Raw genomic sequence first — 23674 nt, 5'->3', positions numbered from 1 at the left:
ATCACTGGGACGATTTCCTTCAATCTCATCCGTAACGTGCAAAATTGGCCTAGTTGGTTAACCTTCATGGTAAAAGCAGCGCAAAAAGACGATGACACGAGAAGAAGAATGACACAGGACAAGTCAGCACCTGTCCAGTGTCGTTCTTCTTCTCGTGTCGCCGTCTTATTGCATTATTTTACCACGAAGGTCAACCGACTAACTAGGCCAGTTTTGCACGCTATTGCAGTTCAATTCAAGTTCAACGGGCTCTTTTGCTTGTCAAAACCTTGAAAAACAGCGCCTGCCTTGTGTCGTTCTTCTTCTCATGTTGCCATCTTTTTGCGCTGCTTTTACCATGAAGGAAGGGAATTTTGAGGGCTCGTTTTTTTGTTTGACACAACCTCAATGAAAACCAACATAAAATGAAGCCAAGGAAAAGTATAAGGGACGTTAACTGTACTGTGTTACGTGTGCTGCAGTAATCGTGTGAAGAAAGCGGACGAAAACCACTTTGAAGATCACTCATAACTTAAACCATGAAGCGTACAGACCTGGAGGCTGTTGGGTAACATTGTAACCATTGAAGTGGTCAATTTATTCTTTTGTTTACTTAACTAGAACGTTATAAGATGCAGTAATTAACAAAGTTGTACTAGTTGGGCCTCAGGAATGAGAGAAGAGCCATCTAGAGAACACATTCGAGGACGGCCGCCATGCTCTGTCGATGAACGTTTTGCAGCTTCATGTGCTGCCATCCCAGGAAGCGGTGCTCAACCGGCGGTTCCCAGGTGGTTTCCAGAGCACAGCTCTTGCAGAGGGGGCCACCCGCCACATCTCGGTTTCCCTAAAAGTTCCGAAGAAACACATCTATCGTTGACAGCACGCTTTTCTGAAAATTGCTATCGGACTTGGTGCTTTCTTGTGACACAGATGCCCAATTCTTTATTTTTTATTGTCCATTCTAATACGTATCATGTTCGTCTGCGTGAAGATATCAATGTATTTGAGTATTATTCATTCATGTCTCTATGTCTTACTGGGCACTATTGTTTAGTGCCATGCCATCTTTTTGTTTGTATAGCTGTTTGACTATTTGCGTAACTAATGTTTTTATAGTTCCTGTAACGTATCAACTGCATAATGATGTTGCCTTCATCTTAATTTTCCTGTATTTGAAGGGCTTTTTGCTTGTAACCAACTCCTGTATATAAAGCTCCAGCTTTTAAGGGTATTCATAATAAATGAATGAATGAATGAATAAATAAATAAGCCAATAAATAAATAAATAAATAAATAAATAAATAAATAAATAAATAAATAAATAAATAAAGAACTCGAAGCAAGAACTTCCAAACTCCTTGAGCTCAGAGAATCCCAGCAGACTTAAAAATTGCCAGGAAGCATTGTATTTGTGCCTCTTAGCCTACAAGAAATCAAGGAACTTCAATAATCCCTAACAAAACATTTTGCCCTAACTTTGCAAGAATTTGCAAGAATTGCCAAGTTGGGCATTATAGCTGTTGGTACGATACATGAAGTAGTGAAATTAAAAAGCATTAAATAAAAAAACTAATGGTGAAGAAGAAAACGGACAGACAAGAAGTATGTGTGTCTTCTGCTTTGTGCTTGTCTCATGCTTCTTGATCATATTAATTTTCTTAGCTCTGCACACCAACTGACTCGCCAAGAAAAGGCCTTGTGTCCTTGTTTGCTAGCCTTTGAGGTCTTGAAAAAGAAGGCATGCATTACATTAATCACCCCCGAATAACTAATATAGGACCCAAACAACATACCATGGGGCTCAAATAGCTCGTGAAATTCTTGCAGCTATACCGATATCTGAGGTTGGTAATACAGTCGAGCCCGACTATATCAAACCCGTTTATATCAAATTATCCCGTATATCGAACAATTTCTAAACACGGTATATTTACATTGAGAATATATAGCAAAAGTTTCTGTTACATCGAACGAAAATAGCAACGACAACCGATTATCAAACTCCATGTGCCTCAAAAGTCCCCCAGCAAGTTGGCTTTCCCTCGCGGTGGCAGAGAAAACTGCCGGCGCCACCCTAGAAAAAAGTGGTTTAGACCCGGCTGTGCACAGGCGAACACCCCCCTGCAAAAAATGATCCTGGCCTGCTTGCAGCGCTTACAGCAGCCAATCAGAGGCCGTCGTGCTTTCTCCGAGGCACGGAGGCGGTACAAGTGAGCGCCATTTTTTCTTTCTTTATGCTTGTGTGCCTGCTGCTGCCTCTTTTCCTCGAGTCCTCATTCAGCGTGGTCTGTGCTGGTGGAGTTGCCTGTTAGCGCTCTGTGAACTTTCTTGGCGCGCTGTCATCATGGCTTCTGCAAAGAGGCAGACTTTGCCGCTCGCCGCGAAACTCGAAATCATAAATCGAGTCGAGCGCGGTCAGAAGTCTGACGTCGCCGCCACGTACGGGTCGACATTCGACGAGTTCGTCAGTGCGGACGATGATGTCGCCATCATGGGCCAGCTACAAGATGAGGACTACATTGCAGACGTCGTGCCGACCACGAGCCAAAGCGACAGCAATAAGGAAATTGACGATGGCCTGTTGCCTACATCCTCCGAAGTGATTAGTGCACTTGCGTTGGTCCGGCGCTATTGCGTGAATATGGAAGGCTGCTCCGACTCGTTGGACAACGTGGAGGCGTGCGTGCTGTCGCAGGCAGCGAAGTCGTTAAAACAGAAGAAAATCCAGGACTATTTTGTTCCAGAGTAGAGAGTACTTTTCTTATAGGTATGTGCCTTTGTGTCATCAAATTCTATAGCGGGCCTATATCGAATTATGCCATATATCGAACTAATAAACGTTTTTTGGCGAGTTCGATATACCCGGGTTCGACTGTATATGTGTGCTAATGCACTCTCTGGCATAATATTGCAAGGTGTTTAGGCAATCGCAGGAATCACCTTGGCACATGAAAGTTACTGTCTGATAGCAGTTGCTCTCCGTGGCGCTGCTTTCCTTGCAACAGTGTATGTATATGCAGCTCTTCGTGAAAATGAAGTGAATTGGAAGTCAGTGCCCTTTCACTCTCGGTATGTCCCTTATTTGTTTCGTGTGTGAGCACTATGAACACGATTGAAGGCAATCAACAGTTACGGTAAAGGTTTTTTTGTTTCTGGAATGAAAGTGCGCGTTGAAATACACTGAGTAGTCTGCACTGCAAAAAAGGAAGTTGGACGAGTTGGTACAACAAACTTGCTCCTTTTGCGATATATCGTGCAACTCATATACTGCATGGTTGGGGTCAACGAACTCTTGTTATGAGTCAATGCTGTTGTCTGTGTCTTCCTTCCACTGGACACCCATATTTTTCACTGTTTTAAATTCCACGTATGTTGAATATGTACGGCAATACTATACCCTATTTCACACATCATGTGCCACGCTGTGGAGGCGAGCAGGAATTCTTGCAATAGATGTGTTTGCATTTAAGAAATAGTGCAATGTTTTTACCACACTGCATTGATTTTTGTTTTCCTTCTTAGGCTCAGTATTAAATAAAGATATTTTGTGCCTTAGAAATAAACAGCCCCTGTTGTACGGCTATTATGATGCGACTCAATCGCTTATCATACTGTTTTTTTTTTGGTATTTCATTTGCAGGCCGTCACGACACGTCACGAGGAGGCTCGTGCGAGCGTTTACGACAAAAACCGATCATGAGACACGCAGAGTTACCCATTTTGCTGACTGAACTTCTTGCATAGATTTCACAGCGTGTTTCATCTGATGTATGAAACGGAGTATAGATACTGGCAAACGACCCAGTTGTCCTGGCATGCAGAAGACACCCTTGTTCAAGCTTAATGCCTATGATGAGAGCGAGGCTTGGTCCTATGCGGTTTTGACATGCGTGTCAGTTATAGTATACCTTTCGTTTCAATAAAGGTGAGGGTGAAAATCAAGTAAGGACGTTAACTACAGCATTACTGCCAACACTTTAAATATGCAACCAGCTTCCTAAAAGAAAACTAAACTAACACTTTCAAAACATGCAAAAGTGTACGAGGTTCACGCTTACCACGACGAGAGCATCGCGAGACCAAACAAGCTGACCGCTAGGCACATATGTCTCCTGGCAAACCAAGCAGGTCAGAGGTTCAGCCTGTGTCGTTGGGCTAAGGTGCTCAAAGCATTCCTGCAGTAAAACCAAGATTGCTGTCATGACATTGATTAGCTGGTCCCTCGGAAAAAAAGTAAGAAGTCTGGGAAAGTCATTCAGGACTTCAATTTTCAAAGCAATGCTGAAACGGTGGATACAAAAATATATGAAAAAGACTTCTTAAATCCGCTTGCTGGCGCTTCTTCACGTGCAACTGTACACGTGGCAAGAGACACCAGCCACCAAAGTGTATTGCTTTACAGTCTGTCATGCCAATGTGCCAGTAAGAGAGCAGTGTTGAGCAGGCTTTATTAATGCTGACAGTCTCATGGACAAGCTCCCAATGTCAAATTACGAGACTGAGAGCACATCAGGGGCCAGTCAGAAAAGAAATGCAATATGCCAAGCCAAAGTTACCTTATTTCGACATTCTGGTTTCGCGGTTGTCAATGAATATCCTGGTCAATGTGAAGGTACTAGTCTCAGCATAATCTCTGTATTGTTGCTAGCAAGCAGAATGACAGCCTATTGCTTGGCCATTGTGATGATACATATGTGTGCACCATGCCATGTAATATAAGTGGTAGGTAGAGTCTGTGCACTGTGCTACCTGTTGTTATCATTATGTGAAAACTGCGCAAAGAACGTAGACAAAGAGAGAAACGGACGACACAAGCGCTTGTGTCGTCCGTTTCTCTCTTTGTCTACGTTCTTCGCGCATTTTTCACATAATGCATTACCAACTCGCCAAACAGTCTGTTCTTCTGTTGTTATCAGTATGGGAGTATACGAATATTCAAAACTAATGAATAATAAATTGAACACTGCTTTTCAATTTGGTACATGGTTCTCAGAACAAATAGTAAGTGCTTGATATTGGTCCTCGAATGAAATAGCTATCAATGAAAAGTCTAAATATTTTTCTAGTAGCTCGCAATATTGTGACGTGGTCATGACGGCGAAGAAGGAAGCAGTCGGATTGTTAAACATGAAGCTCTTTATTGGACGAACTTGCGCCCAGGAAATGAAAAGTGAAAGTACAGGCACTCTGTACACTGATAGAGGCAATCACAGTAGTCGGCCGTCAGTAATCTGATCATGGGCGGAACACGTCGTCTTTTACACATCAGTGATAGAACCTTCAAGCGTTATCACTGGTGCTCGTGTAAGCTCTCGAATAAACTTGACTAGTCACGTCCTGCGCGTAATCTTAACAGAACAATCTCAAACAATCGCAAAGCTTCCCAAACGTCGCTGTGTGGCCTGCAAGAGCTGTGCTAACAGTTTTTCGTGGGTGAAACCCGATCACATCAAAATGAAGAAGTAAAGACACGTGGAAATGTACTTTAAGTTGTTGACTGTACACCATTAAACAAGAAATTTAAGCAAAACTGTGATAAGTTTCCATCTACCTTCTGTGCTCACAACAATCAACAGCATGCTTATTGCTCAGACATCCACACTTTTCTGGCTAAATGCAATCACTTGCAATAAAATGTTGGTTATACTAAAATGTTGCAGTCTGTATTCATAGGTACTACTTATATTTGCAAAACCTGTCTCCCACTGTTGCATTAAATATGTAAATGTTTTATTATATACTACATGCTTTATGTAATAGTGGCACGACGCCAGGACTATTTGAACAAAAGATATTTTTTTGTCTCCTTGCTCTTCCGTCGCAACAGCTGGAATGCCTTTCTTTCTTGACTACAAAGCTATACAGATATATTAACTTGCTAGTAAGGCTGCCTTTGTAAACTCAATATAATGCAGTTATATATCGATGCAACAAACTTTTATATAGCTAATTAGTACTTGATCTAACAAAGCATTTAACTTTTTATTACTGCATGTACACTGCATGCGTACTGCATTCAGGCGTGGCCTGAATGCAGTGCACCTAGCCGTTCACAATAAAAGGAAAAACAAGAGTACGTGTCAATCTAACGAAGTTCCACCACTGTGACAAGGAAAGACAAAAGGCAGTAAATTCGGACTTCTGTTGGTTCCAGTGGCCAAAAGGGCGAGATGTGTGTAGCTTGTGTGAACGCGTTTTTCAAATCCTGCACGCAACAGGGCGGACGTCAAAGTGGTGCAGTGTCTTTTCCCACAGTGGATGTAAATTGGGGGCAAGGAAGAATCTTGAACACTAATGGGGAATTCCATTGGCGGATTCGGAGTGGCTGACGAACTCTACGCCGAAGCACTCCACTCTGGCTGAGAACACCAAAGGAAATCTGCCAATGGAACACAAGCGTCCTCCCAAGAGCAAACGGTAGGGGGCGCTATCGCACATCTGCTTCGCAAGCGCCCAGCATTCCTCGCAGTTCACACAGTTTTCGCCTTCACGGGCGCGAGTGGAGAGAACATGCGCAGTCGGACAGCGCATTTCATCGCACACGCGGTACGCCACACTCTGCGCACGTGCGGGGAGCTTGCAGCTTTCGGTCGAATCCACTGCTTTTCACGGAGTAGGCAGAGCTGCTCCGTGGAGTGAATCTGGCGTCAGAGCTGCTCCAAATCTGCCAACGAAACATACAGGGAGCACTCTCAATCCGCCAATGGAACAGACTTGCTCCGAATGGAGCAGGAAAACTGCTACCGGAAGTACTCCGAATCTGCCAATGGAATTCCCCATAACACCCTTGCCTCCAAAGTCCCTGAAAAATAACTAAAGTAGCGCCATTCGTGTCAGTGTACAGGCACCTCCTCTCTCTGGCACTTTGTAGATTCCAAATGAAGTTAGCTGAGACGTGAAGCTTACGAAACATGGCTCTTGGCTGGAAGGAGGGGCTTGTGCAATTGTTCCGCATCAGCGCTCGGGGGTGCTGCAATTCTAAGCGGCGCAGTGGGAAAGATCCGCGAAATAAAGAAAGTGAAAAAATAAGGACAAATACAACAATTTAATCTTTACAGAAGCAAGTGACGTGTGTTCGTGGTGTCCGACAGTGTGAAAATGTACGATATATAATCAATGAGTAAACGAATGGGCTTGCTTCTAATGGCAGTGGCATCGCAAACTCAGCGGTGCTAAGAAATCGCCAGTTTTCCAAGTGTGACGCATTAACTTTCTAGGAGATCGTACTAGCGCCATCTTGTTTGTCCGCTTCCGAGGGCTGCGTATTTGATCGGTGCACGGTGTGTGGTCAACTGCGTTTGAGCTTGTTTGCATGGTGGTCCTGCATGCTTCGCTATGCCAACCTGCTGCGGCAGCGGTAGCAAAAATGGGTAAAACAAGAGAAAGATGTTTTCACTACAGCGGGAAAAATCCGTAGTTTCCTGGTGGACATCATAGACGCGCTGTTGCAGCTGCTAGGAGAGGAGGCAGAGGTGACGAGAAGCAGTTGGTGTTACTTTATCTTTTTCAGGGACTTAACTTGCCTCCATAGGGGGGAGACAGAAAGCCTGCATGTGAGCACCTAGCGCACCATACTGCACACTCTAAAACCAACGCAGGTGTGTATCATGCATTGCCAATGCCAGATTTGGTGTTCTTGTAATCACAGCATGTCAACTGACAAGAATGAGTAGCCACAGCGGTGGTTGCTCAAAATGCAATGAGCTCTCACTTATCTTCCAAGTGATCTTGATCGACGATGATGAAAAAAAATTCAGCCAGTTCCATGCCATGAAAACCGGCGGACAGCAAAGCTGTAAGCACGCGAGTGTACTAAGTGATTGGCTAGCGAGATCCCGTGGTGTCGTAAATCTGCCGTTACATTTGAAGTACGTGCGCTTACACATGATTGGGCAAAGCGAGATCACATGACCTGCGGGCTCAGGCAATGGCGTTCCACCAAACACCTCGTGTCGCATGTTTTGCCACCGGCGCAGCTGGAACCCTGCCAAGTGTGCACTCCCTGTTATCCACATGACCATCTTACATGCGCGGGTGCTTTGCGTAAGCTAATACAATTAATGTAAGTGTCTAATTAGTGTAGTCAATGAAAGTGCGAATTGCTTTCCCGGTATTTTTTACCAAAAGTCACCATTATCATTTCGAGCATCATCATTTTCTTTTACTTGTTTGAACAAAAGCACCACCATCACCATCGTTCAGTTTTATTCATTTCTTTATTCACTTCCCGCATGGTCACGTGACCTGCGTGATGATGATGACTACTACTACTACTACTACTACTACTACTACTTACTACTACTACTACTACTACTACTACTACTACTACTACTACTACTACTACTACTACTACTACTACTACTACTAAAACAATGGCACAGGGGGGACTAAAACATCTCCACTGTAAAAAAATTGGCCGCGTATCTGCGTGCTTCGCTGCAAATGTCGTGTAAAGACGATAGAAGAGGCGCTGTGTGAGATAAGGACGCCATCTGGCAATACGTCGGGAAACATGAGTGCTGTGTTGCGTGCTGGTAGTCCCGGCGCAGCAGCAGGCGAAGACCGGCGTTGACCAACGCGACCTGCGGGGACGCCAGCCAGCCCGAACACGCGGTTTGGTGCGAAGCGCTGAAGTAGAAGAAACGTCCGCACTCAACGAGTACTCTCCACACACTCTTTTATTTACACGTCGCCAGGGTAAAACAGGAATGCCAGAGTGGCACCCACAACTGGCAGCATGAAGGCCGCCCACAACGCTGCTTTTTCATTTTTTAGATATTTTTTTTCACCTTCTTGGCCTTCTCGAAACTAAAGTTTTTCACCACCAACCCATGGCATTCGTACAGTGCAATACAGAACCGAAACCGAAACACAACAGTGAGCTCGAGCGGAGGGCACGGAGGAAGGCAAATTTCAGCGCAGCTTAAGAAACTAGGGTCCTTAAAATTACGTATGTATGCATTTTCTATTAAAGGAACACGCCATCTAATACTTACCTAGTGATGTTGCACCTCAGATATGCATGATATTTACTTTTTGATTGACAACGTTCACAAGTATGAACAGCCGTACCAGTTCAAGAGGGCTGGCCCTTGGGCAAGTGATTCAACTTTGGCCGAGTAGCTTAGCTGAATCGAGGGACGTGCCGACAAACAGAAAGACAGACAGACAGAAAGACAGACCAAAATTTCTCCGTTTAAGTATCCCAAGAAAGACTATCGTCTTTAAAAAAGCCGTCAGCGCTTGTTCAGACAAAAATTGTGGCAGCTAAACACTAGTGGTGCAAAGACTGAGGAAACAGCAGAGCTGGTGCCCTTGCCCTCCTCCACCTTTCTTTCCTCGTAACCCTCACCCCTTCTCCTTTCCCTCCTCCTCACCCTCACTTCCTTTTCCCACTCCCTTGCTATACTATACTATACAAGGCTATGCTATGCTTTAATATAAATATATAAAAAGGCTGTCTTATAAGTACTGGAGCTACAAGGCCTGTTACACAACCTTGGATAAAAATAAAGGTAGCAGTACTAATTGAAATAAAGGTGCTGTGCAGAGCCAGGCTTGTAATCCTGCATGAGCACTTGGTCATTCAGTGAATCCTACATTACATGTGTTATAAAAGGGCGTAATATCCCTTAATCCCTGTTGCAAAATAATTGTAATACTAATAACTTAAATAATAGAGCCTACCTGTGCACGAACCAGGAGAAAGTAGAGAGCACGTGAGAGACGCAGGCATCGTCGAGCTCGTGTCACTGCCACGTACAGCACGTGATACTCCTCCAGGCGTTCTGCGTGCAAGCAAGAGTGCACTTGCAAGGGCTTCTTTCAATGCACCAGTGGGGACATCTTGCAATGGCATTCACAATTAAAATTATCGAAACCTTCATTACAATGATTAACAGAATTCTTGTTTGGCAGTGTAAGAATGTTGACAATGGCAGTGTCATTGTCAAAGCATTTACACACGTACCTCTGTTTTTTTAAGAAGGGAAAGTGTTGCAAGAAAAGGCAGTTTCTAGCGCATTACAGTTGATCACAGCATCGCCACATGTTGCAACCAAAAGAGCAGCTTGTCAATACATCTCAGTGTTCTGTATTTTAACAATGCTACTGTACAGTCCACTAACATATTGTTATGCATAGGGACAAAGAAAACGAAGGCCGGTGAACGTGCTGGCCGCTCCGAGGCAGCTGAAGAAGAGGACGACGACGCTGGGATACTCAACCTGTTGGCCGCTCCTGCGCTCACCTTCGCGACCAAATAAACGGCCCCTTCAGTCGTATACGTCTCGGCCTCCTTCGAGCATAACAATATGTACAAGAACACTAAATTTTCTTCTTAAAGCCACCTATAGGTGGTGTCTAAAGCAGGGCAGCCATGATGCAGTACTTTAATCGCTGCAGCCATTTCTGGCACGTGCAGCCTGCAAAACCATCACCTCCGAGTACTGTTTCCAAAGGGCTAACCATCGCTGGAACGTTAGTTTAGACGCTACCTATGTTCCATGCTTCTGTAGGGAAACAGTAAGGGTTCCACTAAGGGATCCACTAAGGCAATTCTTCAGTGAAAGAACTACTGGCAAATCGCAGCGAATGGGTTGACCGACACATTTGAAGAAATACCTGTTTCAACGCAGACTAGGAGCTCCCTGTTATATAGGTGCAGTTTGTGCTCCATATAGGTTTAGCAAAGCTGAACATGTATCTCAGTTCCTTGCACTAGCATTCATAAAATTTCATCCATGTTAAAGACATCATGTTAGAGTCTATGAAAGCTACGTGGCAAGTGTAAGATTTTGTTAGAAATACCTTCGCAGAGGCGTACCACTCCAAGCAGTTGACATGTCAAAGACAGCTAAGCTGTTTTTAATGAGTTCTCATTAAAAATGGTTCAGTAGTCCTAAGCTTCTGTTGTGCCACTGCCTGGAAACTAACCAAGGCTTTGCAAGCACTACATGGTATATACAGCACAATGTTTTTAAATATAACTTTTTTCTATGCTTTACAGTAGAACTCCGCTGTTACGTTCCTTTCTGATGCGTTTTCCCGGCTGTTACGTTGTATTCCGCCGGTCCCAGCAGGGCTCCCATAGGGTACAATGTATTGGGAACCCCGCTGTTATGTCCTGTGGGACCGTTCCCGTATGATACGTCGCGAAGTGCGCTCCGAGCCGACCGAGTGAGTACCGAAGAGAGCGGCCATGGTGACTTTTCACGCAGCTTGGCCTGGTTTGACAGTAACATTAGCCGCATGAGAGGTGCAAGCGACAGGTATTTTCGGTTGACGCAAACAAAAGCACAGCCTTCGAGATCCGCATTGCAAAGATGGCGTCTATGACGTAATTGCTCGCAAAAGCAAGGCCTTCGAGATTGGCATTTACTTGCAACAAAAGCATAGCATTTGAGATTTGTATTGCATAGATGGCGTCTATGACGCAATTGCTTGCGAAAGCAAGGCCTTCGAGAATGGCATTTACTTCTGCCATCGCGTTGGCGTATTATTTGCCGGAGGAGTTCGAGCTGGTTGGAGTTCATGTGGTCGTGCGCGCGGTTCGCGGTTGGACTCGCCGTCCTGGTTGTGCTTGCGCATGCTTAGTTCTTTCATGCCTACAGCTGTTGGTGCTAAAAAAAATCACATACGTTGAATATCAAACACACATGCTCCATGTAACAAGAAGACAATGTGCTTGTCACGTAAAACTAAAGGACAGCAGGTTCACTGAACTTGTTGGAACCCATGTGAAGCTTTTGCGATATATTTCAATGAAATGCTATGCAGTGAAACAAACAATACACACAGTTTTATGTCTCAAGTGCTACAGACAAGAAACTGTTCCTATACTTCTCTTACCGCAGAAGTTTTGTTTGATTTATTGGCTTCATAGCAGTGTGCATGTAACTGTCGGTAATCTGCACTGTGTTTTGCAGTACAGTGAATACGCATTTGCCTGGCAAGACTACATGCATTTTCATCACATGCATTTTCATTACATAATGCATGGAAATGCCATATGCTCCCACAGTGCATGCATTTAAATGGGTGAGAGCCTCATCCATGCTCTCTCACCAAACCAACCGCGTGACTCTGCGACTGCAAAGATGCCAAACACGCAACCCCTCGTGATCCAAAACGCATGTGGATTGTGCCATCTTTGGGATCAGCTCAGATCACTTGGCTAGAAACAAACACAGCTACGCCAAGCGCCAGAGAGGTAGGCAAAGGAAGATGTACTTCAATAAAGAAGTTATACAATACATGGACATTCACTACACTGAGGGTAATTAGGTTCTGTTTTTTTAATGCTGTTTGCACGTGTACCATAACGCTTGCTACCTGTGTGTGGCATACTTGATTCAACCTGTTCGTGATAAAGACCAGAGGAACATCACAAGAGTCACAATGTGAAACAATCGATGTAACATCGGTGCACAGCTGTTGCTGAGGGAACTAAATGCAAGGAGGTTATTAGAGACTACTACAGAATGTCAGTGGCAGCTGTCAGTCAAGCAGCTTCAAGAAAAGATAAGCAAGCCAAGGCCTCAAGCGTAGTATAAAACAATCATGGATGGTCAAGTGTCGCAACGATGGCATGACAATAAAGACCGGCCTAAGCACGATGGCAATGGCATAGCCAAAGCACAACTGCTCCAGTGTTTTGCTGACCCACGATTGAACCGTGGGTGAGGAAAAACATTTATTTTCCGATGATTCCTTCCGGCTTGCGGGAAACACAATGAGGATAAACATGAAGATGATCACAGAAAGCGCAAAATCTGGATCAAGTATATATTATATATAGGCCTCTGTCAAGCTGCAGACCGCAGCTTTTAGCCCTGGAACCCATTCCAAATGTATTTGGAAAAAAAATAAAGAATTTGAAATTCCTTAACAGCTGTTGCTGCAAGTAACCACATTACTGAGCAGACACAAAAGCAATACATTGCTGCAGCTTCTACACTGCTTAAACCTACCACATGGATTACAGTCAAAAATGGGTGTGCGCGTGCACTTGCCTGGAGTCCTGGCCATCAGCTGAGGCTGGGCAATGTCTCCTGTGTAGAAGTCGTCGGCCATGAATACTGTGTCAAACTCGAGCCCCTTGGCCTTATGCGCCGTCGAGAAGACCACATCTGCAATTTGCGAAATAAAAGAGCTCCTAGCGGCGACAGATTACACATAGCGCATCATTTCAAGTTTGACTGTGGCACATAACATCAAGAAATGTGGCTAGAGTGTCTCCATGGTGGCCAATACAATGAAACGGAACAAAACCTTGTCTACCATGTGCACTGAAACCCTGCTTGCATATACTGGCTTAAGGGTGTAAGCAGTGTTCTGCTATACTAAAGGCTTTGCGATGCAGGCTTTCGCCTTTGCCACCAGCAGGCGAACTTGACAGGCTTATTTATGCCAAGCAGCTGCTGCAGCTGTTCTCCCGACCGCAAACCCAAACTTCGTTTCACGTATGCTGTCCTTGGTTCAGCTCGAGTGCTATCCCTTTGTGACTGATCTCATGTTGTCTAAGGCAAGTTTCCCGCGACGGCATGCCAAGTTGTCCCTCAGCTATGCCTAATGAGAGCTAACTGTGTAACCGCCTCATTGGTAGGGGCTGTGGATGTGCGGTGTGCTGCCGAGTCAACGAAAAGCTTTTCAGTGGTTACAATCTGAAAGTGGTGACCGCATCGTGAATGAAAACAAGGGCGTGCATGTGCAACACTTGACTGGTGGTTTGCAGTCGCCACTGCTTTCGACATCACACATTGGAAATCGTAAGCGTAAGCATGCAGAACTTCAGTTGCCATTCCGTGGGAAAGTCCAGTGCATAAACGAGGAGCTCTGAAAAGTTAGTCGGCAACTTTTTGCTACAGTGCTTTTTTTTTTCTGCAATTGTTTTGGTGCCACCACAGGTCCACAGACGTTAACCTTTCAACATTTGCAAACTTAAGTGAATGCGAATTTAACGCTAGTCATACAACTCGATTCTAGGAATGGCGTCGCTCTCTGTTCATCACATCTTGCACATGTGCAGCCTTTGAAAAATAGGATTTTGATTATAGTGAAGATATTCACTCCTCCGGCCACTACGTTATAAGCGGTCACGGTGTAATACAGTCGAACACGGATATATAAAACTTGAAGGGGATCGCGAATTAGTTCGATATATGAAAAATTCGATATAAAAAAATACAGGCCCCGAGACCTTACCAGTGGTGGACGATTGCCTACAATCGGCGCATTCAAGAATGACAACTAATTCCACACACACGATGCAACAGAATGTTTTATTTGCGCGAAAAAAATCGCTTATCTTGGCCTGCTTCACCGTCTTCAAAATGAAGTTGAAGACGGTGGCCTCCATCTTATCGAGGCTGTCCAGGTGCGACAGCCCGGTTCACTCTATGTCGCCGCAAAAACGGCGAATCGAGCCGAACGCTGCCGCCACTTCAGTGGCGGAGTACGCGCGTGTAGCCGCCACCTCGTCCAGACGATCTTCGTCGCCACTTGAGCTGTCGGCCTGGGCATCCTGGGTCCCTGCGATTGCAGCTACAACGTCCTCGTCGGCGAGGCTCGCAACAGCCTGAACATTGCACTCCGCTTCCTCAAAATCGTCCGCAGACACTTCAGGTGGAACGGCAGCCGGGAAGAGGGACAACTCGTGAAATGCGTTGTCTATGCGCTTGTCATCGCCGTCTTCACTGGTTTCCGCAAGTTCCGCCGTCACGAAGCCTGCCTTCCGGAAGCAGTTGGCCACTGTGTCCGTCTTCACGTCTCGCCAGGCGCCCGTCACCATTTGAATGGCACCAAGCAGGTCAACCTTCAGCCCACCTTGAAGGACTTGATAATGCCCTGGTCGAGCAGTTGCAGCTTCGCTGTCGTGTTGGCCAGCAGAAACTTCAGCTCGATGTTTTTGAGCTCGCAGCGGAGCAAGCACGCAAAACAGGCATGCGGGTGGTATGCGACAACTCACGGAAGTGAACTCTGCCAACAAAGCGCTCGCGATCAGTCGCGATGGCGGCGATGGCTACCCGAGCGTCCGGGCTACCTGCGAGGGCAGCAGCGATGTACGAAAGGCGCAAGCTGTGGTTGGCTGAGCAAATACGAAAGGGGCAGGCTGTGGTTGGCTGATCAAAACACACAAAACAGCAACAAAAAAAAGAAAGAAAAGGCGAAAGGAGGAGGGTGCTGGCTCCTTCGTTCCTGCTCTCCGAGCCGACGGTAACGCGGAGAGCGTAGGAGAAAGAGAGAGAGTAAAAGAAAGCCGTTCCACAAGTTGGAGAACACGCCCAGCAGGAGTACAGCCCGAGCCCTCTCGCCCTCACGTTTTTCGAGCGTTTTGGGTGTCAGCTGAGGCGCGGTGCCACGAAGGTCGCGGGGCTCAGCGAGTGCCGAAGCGCGCCTTCCAGCTCGCGTGGCGTTCGATATATCTGATGGCGGGTAAAAATACTGTTTGATATAGACGTGCGAATTTCTATACTTTTACAAAGAACTTTCAAGGGGATAATATACGAGTTCGATATAGCCGAAAATTCGATATATGTAGGTTCGATATATCCGTGTTCGACTGTAGTATACCGGTAGTCCTACCAGCACATCACAAACATGCACGCTTTCTTTAATCTACGCGTGGTTACAGCCACTTCAGCGTGGTGTACGCTCGTGAGGATAGGAGGATAGATGTCGCTTGCAATTGTAGGGTGCATGCTCCGGCGTTTCGACCTCAAGTGATTAGATTCATTTTTGAAATATGAAAACACTGTGTTTGTAGCAGCTTTCACACAGAGTAGCGAAAATGTAGCAGGATGTAGCAGGATTGGACTTTTGGGGCAAATTTGGGGGAAACGGTGCAGCTATCACATCACTGTGGTACTTACTGGCCAGCCGCTGATCCCCAGTGCAGCGTAACCTGAGGGCCTGCACGTATCGTGGCACGTCGTGGCCGTGGTCGTTCACAAAAGAAAGCTTGGAGCACAGGTCAAGGTCCTCAACTGTCTGAGCGTATTTGTACAACGTTGCGTAGCTGGCAAAGCGCTTGACGAACGGATCTTGGACCATGGATGGGGCTGCATCAGAATGGTCAGAATTTCACACTGCTGCCTCTACTAACCACAATATGTTTAACAATGCCAATCACAACAAAAGAAGTCACAGACGACAACAATTCAGCATGTAAAGAGAAGCTTGTTCACAATGATAATAACCCTCCAAACAATGCACTCGAATGATCACCGCCTACTGGAAGACAAGGGCATGTAACATGGGGCTTCCGGTTACTAGTGTCTGTCGTGATTCATTGCAGGCAAGACCATAAGCTATGTGAGAGTGAGAAAGATGGTGCCTTGTGTGATAAGAGTGTTAGGTCCTTCTCCAGGGATGCAAGTGACACAACATCCATTTGGATATGAAAACTTCAAGAACGGCATTAACCCTTTGAGGGTTTTCGCCATACAAGTACGACATTGCCTGCACGTTTAAAACATGCGCCTTTTTTGATTATTTCTCTTGCTTGGCATGTGCTGCCATACTTCGGGAATACGTGGAATTTTTTTCATGCGCCGATGTCTCTTCGTTGTTTTTTTTTCTTTAAAAAGCAACGTGCCGGCTTTCACTTGCGCATCCAAGCGCGCGTGCACGCTGTGCAGCTGGTTTCGGTTTCGTCCATCACGTGGTTATCGCTTTTTGTGCCCGCAAAGCTGATGGCTGTCTGGTTTCTTATCTCTCAAAGGGTGAAAGCTTGTTACTTTCTCTTTTATTGCTCCCCAAGACTTTGCTTCATGTTACTCATGAATAAACCATATGTAAGTAACAACAAAAATGTTTTTTTTTTGGTCACTTCATGGTCACGCAAAGAAATTTCAGAAAATTTTTTTGTTAAATAGGATCATGTGAAAAACTTAATTCAGCAATAAAAAAAATACACACTTTTGGAGGGCATATCGCGAAAAAATTCGACCCTCAAAGGGTTCAAGAAAATGAGCTCAAGTCAGGATGTGTATATCAAAAGAAAACTTCATCTTTACCAATGAGATCTGACACCCAAATACATGCAACCATTGCTGGCATAAATCAAGAGCTGGGGGCCATCATTGATAGCACAGACAGGTATGCTAGCTCATTGCATCTATTCCATAATAAAAACTGGACAACATCTTTGATGTGTGTGAGAGGCAGTTTTGATAGGAACTTAGTGAGGTAGATATGATTAGGCCAAAGCGCCACCGTTACGGTGCACAGTGCATGGTTTTAAGGATGCTGGTCTTATTACCATGAGTTTCTTATCAATGGCCTTCCAGATTTAAGATAACACACCAAGTCTTATAATTTGCCACATGCAGACATGAGATGGCAGTGCTACTTTGGCTAGGCAGATTTAGAAGTGACAAGGCTCCCTCTCTTCACTCGAGAACATGCTGTCACTTTGCCACTCACAGCATTTTAGCATGCAGTGACACTTCCTCATCCTCTTTATGCTCCAATGAAACCTTAAATGGGAAGTCTGTGCATGAGCACATTGGCTGGGAAGAGGAAAGTGGGAATGGGTTTTGTGTGAAACTCTGGGAAAGCTAGTGGTGTTCCTCAAGGCCAGAAAGTTTGGAAACCCTTGCCCTATGAGAGTAAGCACTCGAAAACAATGTGGCATTAGGCCAATTCATGATCCTCATAACTGAACATGGTGTGCACGCACCACAAAGAAGAAAGCAGACGGTAAGGAAGGACTTGATCGTTGCCCATCTTCTCTGTAATGTCCTATCTGTACACATGTTCAGCACTAGGTTAAAAAGCAGGTCACTGACCAATGTCAAAAAACAAAATGCCGTTTCGGGGTCCGTACGAATCCCTTGTTCACAATGGAATGACGACAGAGCAGCAGGTTCTTAAGTAGCGTTGAGCGCATGATGCAAAGTCCGGGAGTACACGTGGTTTTGTTAAATGAAGCATTATAAAGAAGAAGGACGTGCAACCTTTCCTTGACTGCCTAAACGGCATCGAGCCTTCCATCAAGTTCACTCTGGAAGAAGAGAAAGACGGTTGCCTCCCTTTCTTGGATGCAATTGTAAAGTGTGCTCCCACAGGCCTCGCCTTCGCTGTGTACCGAAAGCCAACTCACTCCGGTAGATACCTTGACTACGAGTCAGTTCATCCGGTAGCCCACAAATGCTTAGTGGTTTGTTCTTTAGTTCAACGAGCCATTCGCACCTGCTCCGATGCAAAAAGCCTGCAGGAGCAGCTCCAGACCACTGAAAATGACCTCATCAGGAATGGATAACCTAAACATTTTATTAAGAAGGCAACTAAGTTCATCATGCATAACCAGCAGCAAAACAGTCAAGCCATTGATAATACAGCGTCAACACGCCAGCACCCAGCGATTCCGTACATTCAACATGTAAGCTAAGCCCTAGCTCGCGTGTTTAGAAAACGTGGTGTCCAGATCGCATAAGTGCCAGCAAGCAAGCTTAAAGGGACACAAAGAGAAACAATGAATTGGTTTAGATTCATAAAGTGTGCTCGGAGAACTCTTGTGTAGTTTATTTCACCACCATAGGTTTATTATTACAGGAGAAGACCAAGTTCAAAGTTTCATTTTTAAATTTCGCGCCGAACTTTGTAATTCGTGACGTAAAAGGTTTCAAAGAGCATTTAACGTATTTTGGCGCCACTGGCTCGACGAAATTTCCACAAACTCGTTATGTCAAGTCTCTGGCCCCCTCAGAGGACAATGTACTTCGATTTAACCGATTCGGAACTACGTAGGCCCAAGCAGGCGCCGTCAAAAATATGTGACGTCACGGCAAATGGTGTGGGAATTCCAAGGTGGCGTCGCCACCTGTATTTTCTTTTTGCGCGTTTTCTCGCTTATTAAGCGTCTTCCCGCTGCAAGTGTGGTGTTTTTGGTATCGTGGAAGACTGCTTTACTAACGCGAGAAAAATCGTTTTGCTCTTTACTGCCCCTTTAAGGGTGACTTGCTAAATGTGAAGGATCCTCTCTTTCGGCAACGTTTTCCTGGTGTGGTCTACAAGATCCCTTGTGCCGACTGCGAATCGGAATACATTGGTGAAAGCGGAAATTTCTGCAAGCGTTTGAAGCAGCACAAGAATGACGTCGCCAAAGGCCACACAGTGACAAATGCACCCGCAGAGCATTCCGAGAAGACGGGCCACGAGATAAGCTGGGACAACGCGCGCATCATGGCAACTGGACAATGAGGTTCAATCTCGAATCCATAATAATTCAGACAAGTAACACAATCAATAGATCATCTGGCACACTAAGCCACGTGTACTCCCGGACTTTGCGTCATGTGCTCAACGCTACCTGCTGCTCTGCCATCATTCCATTGTGAACAAGGGATCCGTACGGACCCCAAAACGTCATTTTGTTTTTTGACATTGGTCAGTGACCTGCTTTTTAACAATGCCTTTACCTGACCAGACGGTATTCCGTCGAACTCTCGACTATGTTCAGTACTAAAAGCAAGCACTTCGCCCATACGTTTGAGACCAAAGGCTCACCTTCGTCTGGCCGGTACTTGAGGTAGTAGATGTCCAGGATTTGCTGGAATCCGTAGCCAGCAATTCCCTGGCGAGAAAAAAAAATCCAACGCTAATTCAGCGGTTAATGTAGCACTAATGTAGTTCTTGTGTAGGTCTTGGTGCAGTTCTAAATCCTGTGCTACGATAGAGTTCTGGCTGCCCTGAAGGTACTTACTACAAAAATTTGTCTGAAAGTTTGATAAAAATAAAGTACTTTGAAGAGAACAACGTGAAAACTCATTACAATTGTCAGTGGGATGCTGTAGACAACACGCGAGGTGCAAGATACAGATAATAGAACAATCATGCCTTAGCTGTGAGTTCAGCTGCATGCACCAACGCACAACCGAGCCAACACCACCCACCTCATGTTTAGCAGAAAGAACCACTTTGACCTCATGCCAAGCCCCTGCTTTTAAGAGATGATGCGAAATACCGTGCGCATGGGGTATCCCCGCAATCTTTACCTCCTCTTTTTCATGTGATTCAGGCGTACCTGCTCCCTGAACCTCGTTTGCTGCCTATGACAGCAAACGAGGTTGCGGTGAGTGAGAGAAAGCAGCGATCAAGTCATGTTTCGGTCTATTGGAGAGGCAAAGGCACGCGCCTCTGAACTTGACGCGCCGTAGCAAACTAACAAACAGAATACAAAAAGAAACAAAAATAAAACACCTGCAAACACTCGAAAGATCGCAGAACAAGCTTTGTACACTAATCGCACATGCGCTGCATGGTCGCTCAGCCTGAGAGAGTAGCGCACACGGAGCTACCATTCCCCCCGCAAAGAAGGGTGGGCGTGGTCGCTCCGTACTCTTTAATACATGTACCAACACAGCGAGGGGCGAAAATACTTCCTTCTAGAAAGATTCGACGGATGGCGCGACCAGTAGATTCAAGCTAAATCACGGCAGCTTTGCATTTAGGCGCAAATTCTTAGACGCACAATGGAGCACGTACCGTTACGTCAGTGACACTGCTGGTACGTGAAAACGTACTGGTACGTCAGTGACAGTGAAAGGGTTAATACACTCAAACCTCATTATAACAAAGCCACATCTGCCACGAAGATAACTTCGTTATAACCAGAAATTTGTTGTAATCGTTTATTTGTAACACTATCTATGACAAGACTGTTCTTCATTTACTTTGTTATAACCGATAATTCGTTATATCCGTGTTCGTTATATCGAGGTCTGAGTGTATGTTAATAACCTTTGCAGTTGCCATTGCCTAGCCCGTAAAAACAATGAAGTCATCCACGTAGCTAAAGATAGACCTTGCAAGACTATACAGATTGCAATCAATGCTTCTGTCAACTTTTGCCACAGAAATGTTAAACAAAACTGGGGCCCCTCTTGAACCAATGCAAACTGCCAATCCTTGAAAAAAGATGCCCCCTCGACGAATGTAGCCTTGAGATAAAATGTCAGAAGCTCTGGGAAGATTTCCACAGTGATGCCACATTTGTTGCAGAAAGATTGCTCATCGTTACTTTCACACGTGCACTGCTGAACACTCTCGATCAATTGATCATGAAGAATAGAATAAAACATCAACGCTGAAGGCGTTGAACTAGGGATGTGCAAATAGTACATTTTAGGCTCGAAGCGAATAGTGATTTGGTCGAACAATTTTGAATCGAATAGTTCAAACAGTATATAGTATCACATATCATAAAGTAAATGAGCATATTTGCCATAGCCCAACTAACCTCCACAATATTTTTTTAAATTGGAACAAGGCGTGTGCGAATGTCACTCTTTTTGTTTCGAAGTGAAGTGGAAGCAACCTTGAATAGAATAACAGAGAGCTGAGTTAGTTGTTAAGTATTCATTCTAAAAAGACAGTGCATGCAAACACAGACACAAGAAAGAAGTCACAACACCACAAACGTCGTTTGTGGTGTAGTGACTTCTCTTTTGTGTCCGTGTTTGCACGCCCTGTCTTTTTAGAATGACAACTTTGAATAGCAGCAGGATTTTCATTTCAATAGGATGCAAGTGATAAACGGTAAAATATGTTACATTTTAAAATTTACTATGCTTAGAGCATATAAGCCCGTATAACAAGGTTTTAAACTTAAAAAAACGTTTAATCGATGTTAGAGTAATCTGTTAATTTAACCTTGAAGTAGCGCTTCACGGCAGCGTGGATTTTGCCTGGATAGGTGTTTTCATGGCATAGAAATCCTAAGCTGCAGAGAAACCACCTTTACAGAGGGTCACATGCGTTCTAATATACGATAACAATAAAAGGACTCTCCAGCCACGTTTTGCCTTTAGTTTTATAAGTTTATTCATTCATTTCACACACTTCAAAATTTTGAATAATTTAAATTCGTGTCGAAGCGAATTAGAATACTGTAATATTCGTTCGAATATTCAAAGTGCTCGAACGTTCGCACATGCCTACAGTAAACCGTTCCACACTATGAACTTTTAGATACTTTACATCTTCCATCGAACTGGAGACAACAAATGGATCATCAATCTCCCGAGTGTCTAGGTGAAATCGGAGGTAATCCGAGATGACATGCAGCTACTTCTCGCTCATGGACACTATAGCCCTGAATGAAACACCAGGCCTACACAATGTCCTTTTCCATTTGAAACTTCAGTTGAAAGTGAGTGCTCGTGTTGTGCTTTTTCCTCTCTGTGGTCTTCATCTACAGTTTGTGCTCCATGTACATTATGGAGCATTTCACTTCCTTCCAATGATTGTATGTCCCACTTTGTTTTGTTGCTACGACCGAGTCATTACTGCGGTTTTGAAATTTGGATGAAACTCGCTTTGAGTGAAACCTCACAGGAAGTCGCAGAACGAGAGCAAAACAAGAACACCACAGAGAGTAAGGAGGACTTGCCCCAACAAAGGCACCCCGGACGTGGCTGAGGCAGAGTTGCTTGTAGCCTTCGTTGCAGACAATGTCGACAGCCATGTTGAAGAGCACCAGGTTGCTGCGAGCAAGTACGGCCACCTGGCCACTGAGAGGGCCATGTATCGATCCTGGGTGAACATGTCAAGATTCAGAGAAACACTCTACCTGGTCGCCTTCTACATTATTCTTTCTCAATGGTCCTGTCTCTCTTTCACTCCCGAAAACACAGATGAACTGCGCTGTCAATATTCTGCATCAAGTTCAATAAGATCCTATTGCCTCACGAGCCGTAGGCTGAGGGTGTGATGGGAAGCACGCCAGAGTGAGCTAGGAAGGCTGGTGGCTTGATGCACACCATCTCACTACACACCCTGTAGGCGTGGATGCAGCGGGCGTGTTACAAAGACCTAATCCTTTGAAATTTATGTGCAAACTTGGGGCTCACCCGCCGTCTCTGTTCCCACGATGGTCTTGTTGGTGATACCCTTGAGAACCTCAAGCGCACAAGAGGCCACATAGCCTATCTCGGGACCAAACCTGAAAGACTAGAGTGCCAGCACTTAGTCACCATCCATGAGCAAGAAAGTAGCTCACAACAGTGCGCACACAGCAAAGTTCATATAAATAACGTACACACACTAATCATGGAACAAAAGCAAAGAGAGGATAAAGATCCACAATAAAAGCCTTGTCTATTAGATTGTAAAAAGAAACTTCTATACAGATATATTTATTCATTTACATATTTATTTAGATACCCAAGGCATTACAAAGAAGGGGAGCAAACAGCATGTTCATTAGTAGCACTTAACACAATGCACAACACAATAAGCGAGTTATACAAACATATCCAGAACAACACATAGAGAAGTATAAGTAGTTATAGAATTAAGAGCGCACTAAACCAATTATAGAAACTTCAAAAAATTCCAAAAAGAAAAAGTCACTGGACAGTTGCCATCCCAAAGGTTATCAATTGCTTCAAAACAGATTATTAATGCTCTTTGGAAAGATGATGACTTTCTTTGTGCGACTACATTTGCTGATGACGAATTTCATTCGTTAATTGATAACACAAGAGATGAGTCTTGAAATCTCTTGGTACAGGTAAACATGTTAATTTCTTAGTGTGGTCAATGCGTCTGGAATTACAAAGTGCCCCGTGAATGCGGGTCACACAAAACGGTGATTTGGTGAGATACAATGGTTGAAAAAACAATAAATGGATGAGTCTTCTCGCTCAATGAACAACAAAGCCATGCACTGCAGCGACTCCTGCTG

Source organism: Rhipicephalus sanguineus, chromosome 6, assembly GCF_013339695.2.
Source record: "Rhipicephalus sanguineus isolate Rsan-2018 chromosome 6, BIME_Rsan_1.4, whole genome shotgun sequence".
NCBI lineage: Eukaryota > Metazoa > Arthropoda > Arachnida > Ixodida > Ixodidae > Rhipicephalus > Rhipicephalus sanguineus.
Note: the sequence above shows the minus strand (reverse complement) of the source record.